Here is an 11038-nt window from a genome sequence, read left to right as displayed (position 1 = left end):
CTAGGGGATAGTCAGCAGCAGGCTATAAATCTGGCAGCATGTCATAAGCGTGCTTCAATATGCTATGTAATTTATAAGGCAACGCATCCATTTTAAGACCAGCCCTGAATCTCAGTATATCAAAAAGCAGGAGACTGAAGAATAGGCCACTGCTGCCACTTATAATAACCCCTCCAGAAACAGAAGGGTCTTGTATCTGTCATTAAAGTTGTTTTCTTTCTCCTTTTAGCCACTATGTGCCATGTATTTATTAGAAGTTATTGCTAGTATGACTTCATTGATAAAGCTCCATTGTATCTAGCATGAAAAGAGAACAAAAGATGTAATATTCCCTGGCATATCACACGGATTCTCATTGTATGGCATTGACTTCAAGGGACAGAAATTTCTCTCATTAGGTTTTCCTCTCTGCTACTGAATTCCTGGCAAAATCAGAGTTCAAAAACCGAGCTTAAAACCCAAATGGAGTTGAACATGTCAAAATGCTTTATAAATTGAAGGGATAGAGAAGTTCTGGAGACAGCTTTAAAATAAGTGCATCACTTTAATTGATATTGTGTAGGGGGGCTTCTGTCACTCTGGGCAGAGGAAAATTACCCTATGGCCCTGCCGTCCTTCTGCATACCAACCCACGTCCCACCTGGATAAGCTCACCCTGTCCTCTGCAAGGGAGGCGGACAAGGACCATCACTCTGGCCATGGTGAAGGGAAGGAAGGAGATCTGCACATTTCCCTTCCCTTCCTCCTTCCTCTGCTCTAGTCTGATGACAAGTACTAAAGTGCAGGACACGAGTAAGGAAAGAAGACGACTCCTCTCTGCCTCACTGCCTGCAGAGGAATCTTGGATTAGTGCAGCAGCCAACAGGAGCCAACACAGACATGAAAAGTACCATAATGCAGCCAAGATTAAATACTACAGCTATGCTGAGGGACATCTGAGCCATCTATGAAAGCAGAAACCCTCATACGCTGCAAAGCAGGTAGCAGAAAACAGCCATTTCCAGAAACCAAAGGAAGTGTTTTCAGGGAAAGAACTAAATGTGTCTTGGTATCAGAGCTGTGATCTACATGCCGGGCTAGAGGACCAGTGTCAAGGTCACATCAAAGCTACCGGACTGATGTGCTAGTGTTACGAGTTTGGGCTTTGGTACCGGTAAACTGTGTGGAAAATAGAAAAATCTCCAGATATTCTGAAAGTTATTGGCTCTGAGCTATACCCTGAATTGGTCCTGCTCACTCAGGCACCATCAGCAAAGGTCTTCCATAAGAAAATCCTTAATGGATGCCGGGGTCCTAACAATCTCCTCGTGGTCAGCACACAGAGGCAATCCCTAATTTACAGCTGCGAGGAAAGATGACTTGTGGCACGTTCATCCTCTTTTCTAGCAGAGCTTATGGACTTCTGGGAAGTAAGGGGTCTATTTCCAGGTCGAGGACAAGTCAGACAAAAAGTGTGTGGGCATTGACTTCCTCACTTTCAGCAGGACATTGCTGCAGGACATTTACGGTGTTTTCCATATGACATTGCTGCAGAGGCAGACAGTCCAGGGCCGGTGAGGGATGGAGAAGTATCTGGTAGACAATGATTCCTTTGGGACTGTACTGTCTAGAAGATGGAAGAGGGCCAGGAGAGATCAAAGGCATAGTGTCTGCTAAAAAATAGTGATTACAGCTGTGTGCATGTATGGTTGTGGGGGGTATTCTGTTTTCTGTTTTGATTTAATTATTAGGCTGTTAGGAAATATTATTTCAGTTCAATTTCAAAGCATTTTTTTTTGTGAATTAAAAAAATGTTACAGATTCTTTTTTACTCAAACATAAGTGTGTGTGTATGTAGTTGCAGCTACATAGGCTCTCATCATGGCATTTTAAGGGTAAGCTTAGTTTCTTATGGAGTTACATTATAAAATTGTGTGTAAAACTGAAATGGTTCACTGAAAGGGAAACTATAAAACAGTATAAAGATTCATGATCCCTTACTGGTCTTATTTTAACAAGAAACTATAAAAGGAAACATTTATTTTCCATGCTAAAAGTAAAGGTCACTCTGTAACTTTCAGTTTTCTTTCCCTTTTTTCCCCTTCTTGCACTCATGTTGGTTTCTGAAAATATTTCATTCTTTTTTCTTTCATTTCTCCCCTTTCAAGCTCACCATCTTTCACTCTAACAGCTTCTTTCTTTATCGTTATTTCCCAGCAAACTAATATCCTTAGGGGTTCTTCTGCCTTTTATTACAAGGAGTTCATATCATCTGGCCCTATGAACCGGAGGGCAGATAAGGAACTATTTTCAGCACTATAATGTTCTAGAGGTAGTCTGCACACCGATCCAAATGAGACTCATTCTTTAGTTATTGCTAAACTTTCTTTTCCATGGAGCTTCTGGTACATCTCAGACAGATGGTGGAGAACCAGCGGTCATTTGTACAAAATGACTAGGAAGCATTAAAAATTGTGTACTAGCCTCCAAAACATAGAAGCTACCGATACTTCATTATTTTATTGAGATATAGGGTCAGTCACCTCTTATTTTTAGGACGTCAGCTGCTCTGACTATTGAATAGTCAGAGAATATATAGACTAGAACTGTAATTTCTCTTACTCCTGAGGTCTCTCCTGGGTCTTAACACTCCAAGATTATAAAATACATTAAGTGTTCACTTTCAAACAGTGGCTTCTGCTTCCCTGGCCAAACTCTATGCAGTCAGGTCCTGGGCTGCCCAAATAACTTCTGCTTTTAAGGTACTAAATTTCTGATAAATGGAAGTCATGGCACCTGCAGGGCCCTTTCAAGGTGCAACAGTTGACTTTATTGCAAATGTCTATACAAAGCTCTGTATATCTTTAACATGCTCTATGCTATTCAGCAGCATAGAGGTTCTCATGGGGTTTTCAGCACTAAGATTTTTACTTTACAGGCAGTCCATGGGCTTAAGAGGTTAATGAACTACTGATTAATCGGACATTACAAAATCTTGAAAATCTAACATTAGCATGAGATTTTTGCCCCTTCCCTCTCTGAAGATATGCTTGCTTTTTGCTGGCTTTCTATTTTTTGTATTTATTTTTCTTAAATAACCTCTATAAATAAAAAAGTCTTTATGTTTCCCCATCCAGTGATGTTTTTGTTGTTTATATTTTTGGCAAGAAGTCTTTATTTAAGGCAATACCGTATTGACTTTTCTAATTTTCCTTCCCTGCTCTAGCAACTCTAGTGGAGTTTGTGTGGCAGCTACTTCAGAAACCAGAGTCTTGTGTCAGCTTCATAGATTTTACACAGTAATTGGTGTTGTGCTTTTGTAAAGCTGCAGACCACAAGAGCTGCTGCAGGTGCACGTGATAATATAGTTCCTTTCTTCCTCCTCCATTTGGAATTGAAAAGCTCTTCCTTAATTTTAGTTTATTTTTGTTAATTTTATTCAAGCTCCATCTAGTTAGTATTCTCATCACCTCTTTCCGTTGAGTAAGTACACAAGAATAAAAAAAACCTCCTAGTTATTCCACAGTTTACTTTTCTTTAATCATTCTTTCTACAAGTGCCTGGCTGGTAATATAGTAAGAAAGAACGTCTTTTTCCCCTGAAAGACTACCATAAAAATCAGGGTTATTTTAAAATTAGGTATTTCAACCGTCTCCAGAAAACCTTAAAATAGTGTAATTTTTTTTCTTCAATTAGCTTAGACGTTACATTTAAAATTGTAACACGACAGAAATTAAATTCTAACAGAATTCTGTCTAGAGCAAACTAGCAGCTGATAATTCTGAATTTTTAAGCAGATTTTCTCCAAAATCCTTGCAAATCAGTCGTTGGATGTTCTTCAACGACAGGTCTCTGTCACCACTGTAAGACTGGTACATTTGTAAATGTGCCCTACCCAGTGACAGGTGGTCTCCGGGGTTGGCTGTGACAGGGTTTTGGCAGTGCATGCAGTGCTAACCTTGCACTCCCCTCCCCTCTTGTCCAGCCTCTTTCCCCTCTGTAGCAGAAGCACTTGCTCATCTGAACCCCCTGAGCTATTTAGCAGATAGCCTTCGTGACTGCACCATTTGCCTCCGTTTCAGGCCATGGAGCCAGCTGCTGTCTCAGACGCACTCAGGGGACTCTGGCAGGATGGTTTGGAAAGGAGCAACCTTGGCCCTGATTCTGCTGAGATGCTGGCGTGACAGTGGCGGTTGTCCTTTTGACTACAGAAGAGGAATGTAGTCGCTGGTACATGCTGTTGCTGGCAGTGGTTGCTAGTGCCTTGGCAGATGTCAATATATTGGTCCTTGCTTCTGTTTTGAACAGAAAATTGCATCTGCTCCCAGAGCTCGTTATGGTCTGTGTTTAAGGTAACTATGTACATATTGCAGGGAGACTCTGCTAAATTAGTAGACTTCATTGGTAGAACTACTATAAAAGAGAAGTATCTCAATGAAATTATTTTATGATTTGTTTGATAGGAGAGTCTGTTCCATGCACACAGCTCTAAATAACCTAGGGGCTAGATCTGAATCTCGTAGGCTAACCTTACGTGAAAGGTTCAGCACCAGCATGACAACAGATGAGAATTCTCCACATGAGAAGTTTGGGGTGGTACAAGCGGAAGGGACTGCACACAGTGGCCAGGCTCTTGTGCTCCTTCCATGAGGCATCTTCTGCTTCTTCTGGGTTGGATGGAGTATTGATCTGATTCGATGTGGGAGCTGCTACATGCAAGCCTCTCATGCTAAAGGCTCTACTCCTGGATTCAAGACTAGCTAAACACATGTAAATGTTTTGAAGGGCTGGGCTTGATATAACACAGTTTAGTGCAGAGTACAAAATATAGCACTTTTTATTTATCACACCTTTATAATTCTTCAGAAGAGGTACTGTAGAAATCTGTCTAAGATACCAGCAATTGTAATGCAAAGAATATGCTCTTAAGCACTCATATGGAGTAAATCTGTCCATTTGAAATGCGACTCCAAACATTTGAGGAAATTGGGTAGGTGTATTGAAGCAGAAAACGCTGACAATTTTGGCAACTTCTAAAATGCCACTGAGTACAGCAGAAGAGAGTAGAACAGATTTCTTTTCAGCCAGCATGTCTTCTTTCTCTCTCTTTCTCGCAGCTGCCTTTGTCTACTGTCTATGCAAATACCTATACTATATGCCTCATGAGTTTTCTGTCCTTTTGTGTATTTCCTAGATACTTCATTATTCCAGGGAGGTTGTGGAAGTGTTTGTGTGTGTTTGCATGCACAGTGAACAATGCCATGGACTATTCATTGGAGTGATAAATTGTGTTCATTCTGATGTCAGGTACCTCTCATTGACTTTAGTTTCTTTCCTATTGGATATGTTTAAGATTAACCAGGCATTAGTCATTAATCAAGGAGGTATCTGCAAATAAATTTTTCATCATAATGAGCTGTGTAGTTGAATTAATAGTATTTGCACTTTCATTATTTGTCATGATGTATGGGTATGGTACTAATGCAGTGCTCCCAGCTTGGCTGTTGGTGTTGCTGTGATCTCAACAGATAACTCAGCAACAAATAAAATGCTCGTGTAACGATACGTCAGGATATCTTTTAACTGCATGCAGAATTTACTTCTAATGTTTTAGGCACTGCACTACAGTTTTCTCATAGTAGATACATATTTTTAGGCAATTTGTTGCCTGGCATTGATAATCTAGTGTATAGCCAAGTGGTAGGTCAAAGCTGGGACAGGAAAAAAATAGGGTTTTGGAGTTTGTTATGATATAGACCTTGCAAAATAACTTTTAACCAAAGATGTAGGTGTTGTATTACACACAAGCACCTTTAAAATTTCACTATACTCTGATTCTGCAAATTCTACTTGTAATGAGGAATAAGCAAAATCTTTTTTGTAGCAACTTAGGTTTTAAAACCTAGTGTGGGCTTTCTTGAGCAACTGATTCCCCACATTTTAATTTGTATTGTTTCTGCCTAAGAGACATGTAAGAGAACTGATACTGTTCATGAGATGACAACTAAAGTCTTTTGCAAGAGAATATAATTTCTCTTACGACTGACTGAATTCTGGAAAAGAACGATGTGTGTAAACAACTAGTGAATACAGCCCATAAAATAATTTTATTGTGGGTAGTAGCATTTTGTATTCATTTAATATCCATTTTAATAATATATAAACTTTCATTGAAAACAAAATTATTGCAAAAATTAACCAGGATATCTAGATCTGTTTACTCTCAGAGTGCCCTCATAGATGTTTTAGGAACTTTTTTTTTTTTCCCATACTATTTTCATTGAAGCGTTACAGGTGGTAAAAGGTAACTTCTGAAAAGGGATGCTTCCAAGGAGGTTGAGGGTTGGACTAGATGACCTTTAAAGGTCCTGTCCAACCCAAACTGTTCTATGATTCTATGATCTTGTGTCAGTGGCCCACGGGGACTGAAAAGCCTCACTTTCCCTGACTGTCCCCCCACCCCCCACCCCAAACCTGCATCTGGGACCCCATCCCTGAGCCCAGGGGCACCATTTTGTCTTGACCAGGGCCCCAGGCCTGCCCCAGGCAGCGCCGTGCCTGGCCCCATGCCCTGCTGCCCTGGCTGGGCTCCCTGAGCATCACCTCGGGTCCCTGGAGGGACCTCGTTGCTGCCCCTGGCCCAGACGGGAGCGTGGGAGGCCGTGCCCTGGTCAGGGGTCCCCGCCCCATGCCGGGGTGCTCCTGGCTCCAAGCCCTGCTCCTCCTGCTCCCTGACGTCTTCACAGGGTAAAACCCCCATGTCAATAACAGCTCTTCGGCTGTCGATCTGAATAGCAAGGGCTTCATGGGCTGAAATGGGGAAGGTTGCTCTCCCAGCAATCAGAGTGGAGCCATTTGGAAAAGTGAATCCTAATTTCCGAGATGGAACCTGTTCCAGTTACTCCTTAAAATGATGAATACTGACAGCATATAACAAAACTGGCTTATTTGTAGAAACAAGGGAATGGACAACAACAAACCCCAGCAGCCAGTGGAGAGCTCTCCAGTGCAGAGGAAAAGCAAGGAAAAGGTACAACTTGCAGAACAGATTAACAGGGACTACTTCGCCAGTCTTTGTATTGTATTATAGGATGCAAGGCAAAACTGTGGCTTGGTGTTCCTATGGAATTATGTGACCTCATGACCCATTTCAGAATTTAAACATTTGCAGGAGCTTGACAACACTGACAGTCTTCATCCTCTGCAAAAATTGCATTTACTTAAGCACAGTCAGTGTTGATGTCCTTGTGGATGTATAAAGGAGCAATATGATTGAGGAGAGCTTGTCCCATGGCACATTTATGCCAGGATTTCAGTCCTGTTGTGGCACTGAAAGATCACACAGCTGTTGCAGATGAGGCAGGAATACCTAGCATGAGGCATGGCTATCTATCTGAGGTGTTCTTTGAAAAATATATGGGCCTTGGATGCGTTCAGCAGCAATTGATGTTGACCTATAGCACAGGTCTTAGGATAAGATTAGTTTGCATTTCTAATGCATATCCTGAAGCAGCTGGGCTCCCCAGAGCAGTACATGGGCTCCATAGATTATCACCAAGTTGTCTTTGAAAGGGAAGTTCTCTCTATGCATATGTAAAGATTAAATCCATTGAAAAGTGCTGTGTGATCAAGTTGGCTCAGCAAACACAGCTAGCTACTTTGGTATGTAAATTAATCTAAACTTTCATATAGAACAATATAAGCCCTTAAAATTCAGTAAATTAATTATCTGACAAATCTTTAACCAAATACACAGAATCTACTATGCAGATCAGAAATCCCTCTTTCTTCTGCTGCTTCTTCTCCTTGATTACAACTTAGAGCGGGAATGCCCTGTCTGCAATGTCTGTGGTTGTTCGGCAGCCATTGTCCAGGACTCAGAGTCGGTCTTTTTTTTGCAGTGCTTGGTAATTGATGACACTGGCATTTTTGAAGCCTCACTGTTCATTGCATGTTTTTTCATTTCGTGTTGCTTGTGCGCACCGTTTTTGGGCCGGTTTCCTGACTCACCGCAGCCTCCCACATTCCCCTGCCGTTCCCGTACGGCTGGCTGGCTGCTACTGCCCTCCAGCAGCAGAGGTCCCAAACTCACCCTGGGTGATCTGCCTGGTGGGGAGTGGGGAGCTATGAGACAGCAGGTATGTTCCTGGAAATCTGTGCTTACAATAGTAAAAGCTGCAGTCTAGCAAGAGGAATAATAGTCACAATTATCACTGAAGTGTTTTGACACGTGTTCGTAAAACTCCTTAAGAACATACACGGAATGTAGTATTTATTTTAATGAAATTCTGTCTAACCTAGACTATTACTCACTCTCCTGTCTCTGATTTCTGTGAAGCGCCAACTCAGAATCTGCTCTTAATGATGAGCCTGAAGAGCTTCTTGGGATTTGCAGATATGAGCTTCTCCCACTACATTTGGGTTTTGAGGGAGAGATATTATTGAGGTGGCAGAAAACTTGGAGTACGGAGGTTTGTTGGTAGAGTGGAGCTCTCCCAAAGACATCCTTGTAATTTTTTTCCAGGCAAAAACTGAAAAAGAGAAGTTTATATGATATTCATTTCAAGTAAGGGTCATGGTATGGGTGGAAGAAAGAAAAGGGAGAAGTCATTCTGAATCCTTTGAATCCCCTTGACTTCAGGACAGAGTGGTGCCTGTATCTCCATGTTATTATTTGTTGAGTGCTCTGAACCGCAGTGTGGGAGCAAGTATAAGTATGACAAGTACCTCTATAGCTCAGTCACGACAGTGGTCTGCAGACTTTTATCTACAAAAGAACTCCTGCTGTAACGAAAGCAGAGTGTTATAGTCATGCACACCAAGCAATCCCTCTGTCCAGTAGCGCTGGTGATGAATAGCAGGCTGTGCTAGAGAAATCCTGAGTGTGAAAAGTGTGTGCTCCCTCTTTTGCCAGGGGAGTGATGCAAAGAGATAAGGCCAGGGCATCTGGTCCCTGAAAAAAATGTCACCTTGTTGAACAGGATTTAAATTAACGTGAAGATTAAATTCCAGCTCTGATTCAGATATTTATAAACCTGACACCTGTATTTCTGTAGAAGGAACAGTTAACGGGTTGACTAATAGCCAAATTGCTGCAGGAAATGCAAAGGAAGAACATTTGGAGGTCAGATAACATTTAATCGGGGAACCTTTCAACACATCTTTGATGTTCCTATTAATTTTATCTTTTCCCCAACTCATGTATAATATCCATCTGAAGAAACTTAGATGCATTTAGTTATGTTTTATTAAACAGGAAATAATCCACTGGTCACACATTTTTAGGAAACCACACTTGGGTTTATCTCCTCTTCCCATGGAGACTAGAATACATACATAGTAAAATCTCCTCCTGGTTATGTCTCAGCTACAACCACAGATTTTTCTTGCATTGCTCTCTTGTCGGATCACCTGAGAATAAACCCAAGCACCAATAAAATTCCCTGTTTACCCTGGATGTCTTGAAATACCATGGCTCTCAGGAATTACTTTGTTGTTTTATTTAAAGGGTATGTACTACGATTGATTCCAGTGCATCATGACATTTACAAAAGTGCTTTTTGCAAGAAGGCTACTAATATAGGTGAGAAAAGAAAGCATCTGTAATTTAAGGTAATTCTTGTTCTTCTATGGTAAATTTTTGTGTGTCGAAGTAGAGTGTTCTGGAAGGCACAGGGGAGAGGCGAGCTGGAGGCAAAAGGCCTGTGGTGGGTGCACAGTCAGGCTCGTGACTCCCCCCGTGGGACAGGTCAGCACACACTGACCTACACAGGTCCCGGAGTCACAGTACCCGCTGCCACCCATCCTCGGGGGTGGCTTAGTTTAACGCTGTCTTTGACCCCAGGTCCCCCCACGAAGCTTGTCTGCCACATGCACAGTGGGAGGACTGTCTGAAAATCCTCCAAGCAGGGCATTGCTTTGCATGGGTAAGCACTCACTGTGATGACATGGGTTGACTTTTATTCTGCCACGTGCTTTGGGATATCATATCATGGCGAACCGACGTTTTGCTTCCCTCACCAGAGTTATTGTGTGAAATGATGGTGTGATGTACTATCATAAGTGAATTTGTAAGTTATTCTGTCCTATGTAATTGTTCATTGAATACCTTACTAACATATTCACACCAAAAAAGGTAGGAAGTAAATGAAGGGAAGCTGTGATAATTCTTAAAAGAAAAATCTGAACAGGGATTTTGTGTTTTGATATGACATTTTATAGAAGGTATTTTCCTCTTTCTAGTTGGTAGCAGAGGGAAGAGAGAAGAGAGTCAATATTTTTAGCTGTCTATTATATAAATGCCACTCAGAGACCCATAGCTAAGGCCGAACTGAGCTACTTTTAAAACAAGAATGATTCACCTGATCAAACAATCTGGAGTTTGCTTTCTGTTTTTCTGACTTCACAGTTTAATTATTGTAAATTAAAGACAAATTTCTGATAGGTTCCTAAAGTCTTTTGCCATCCACAGTCGTACTTATTATTTTGTGCAATTAAAGGTTCAGTTGCAAGTTCGAGATAGTAGGCCTTTTAAAAATTCCTATCTTGTAAAAACCTTGTGCAGGCTATAGTGGGAAACTTTGAAAGATGAATGATTTTTAAAAATAACTTTCACAGTGTGTATACTTTATCAGAGGCTGAATAATGCTCCCCTGCTAAAGACTTGTAAAAATACCTGCCCTTTGCTTTGACAGGGTACATTCTAGAGATGAGAATAGAGGCCTTAAATTCAACATTGTCCTACATAATTTCCAAATCTAGCTGTTGCAGAAAAGAGTTACTTGCGAACAGGAGAATGGAGGAGATGAATGTGGGTTTTCAAAATAGGAAAAAATATACAGGTATTGCAAAAGCGATGAGAAAACTGTGTTACGCCTGGGTTGCTTTCCGGCGGCCTTGTGGGCACATTGACACCGGCGAGCTACAGCGGTGCGGCTGCTCTGGCAAACCGAGCGTCCCGGCCCCGCCACCGGGCAGAGCCGTCCCCGGGCCAGCACGGGGGGCAGGCGGTGGATGAGCCCTGCCGAGAGCCGCTGCCCCGGCCCCTTCGCGCACCCCG

General features: G+C 41.8%; 1 long non-coding RNA gene across 1 annotated transcript; it reads left to right on the top strand.

Annotated features, from left to right (window-relative positions):
• Positions 1-797: 797 nt before the first annotated feature.
• LOC128145225 (uncharacterized) lies at positions 798-5391 on the top strand. Its single transcript, XR_008236389.1, has 2 exons — positions 798-980; positions 4062-5391. It is a non-coding gene; the product is annotated as an uncharacterized LOC128145225 (long non-coding RNA).
• The last annotated feature ends 5647 nt before the right edge of the window (positions 5392-11038 follow it).

Source organism: Harpia harpyja, chromosome 8 (genome assembly GCF_026419915.1).
Source record: "Harpia harpyja isolate bHarHar1 chromosome 8, bHarHar1 primary haplotype, whole genome shotgun sequence".
Classification (NCBI taxonomy): Eukaryota; Metazoa; Chordata; class Aves; order Accipitriformes; family Accipitridae; genus Harpia; species Harpia harpyja.
Note: the sequence above shows the minus strand (reverse complement) of the source record. Positions and strands in the feature narration are given on the sequence as shown.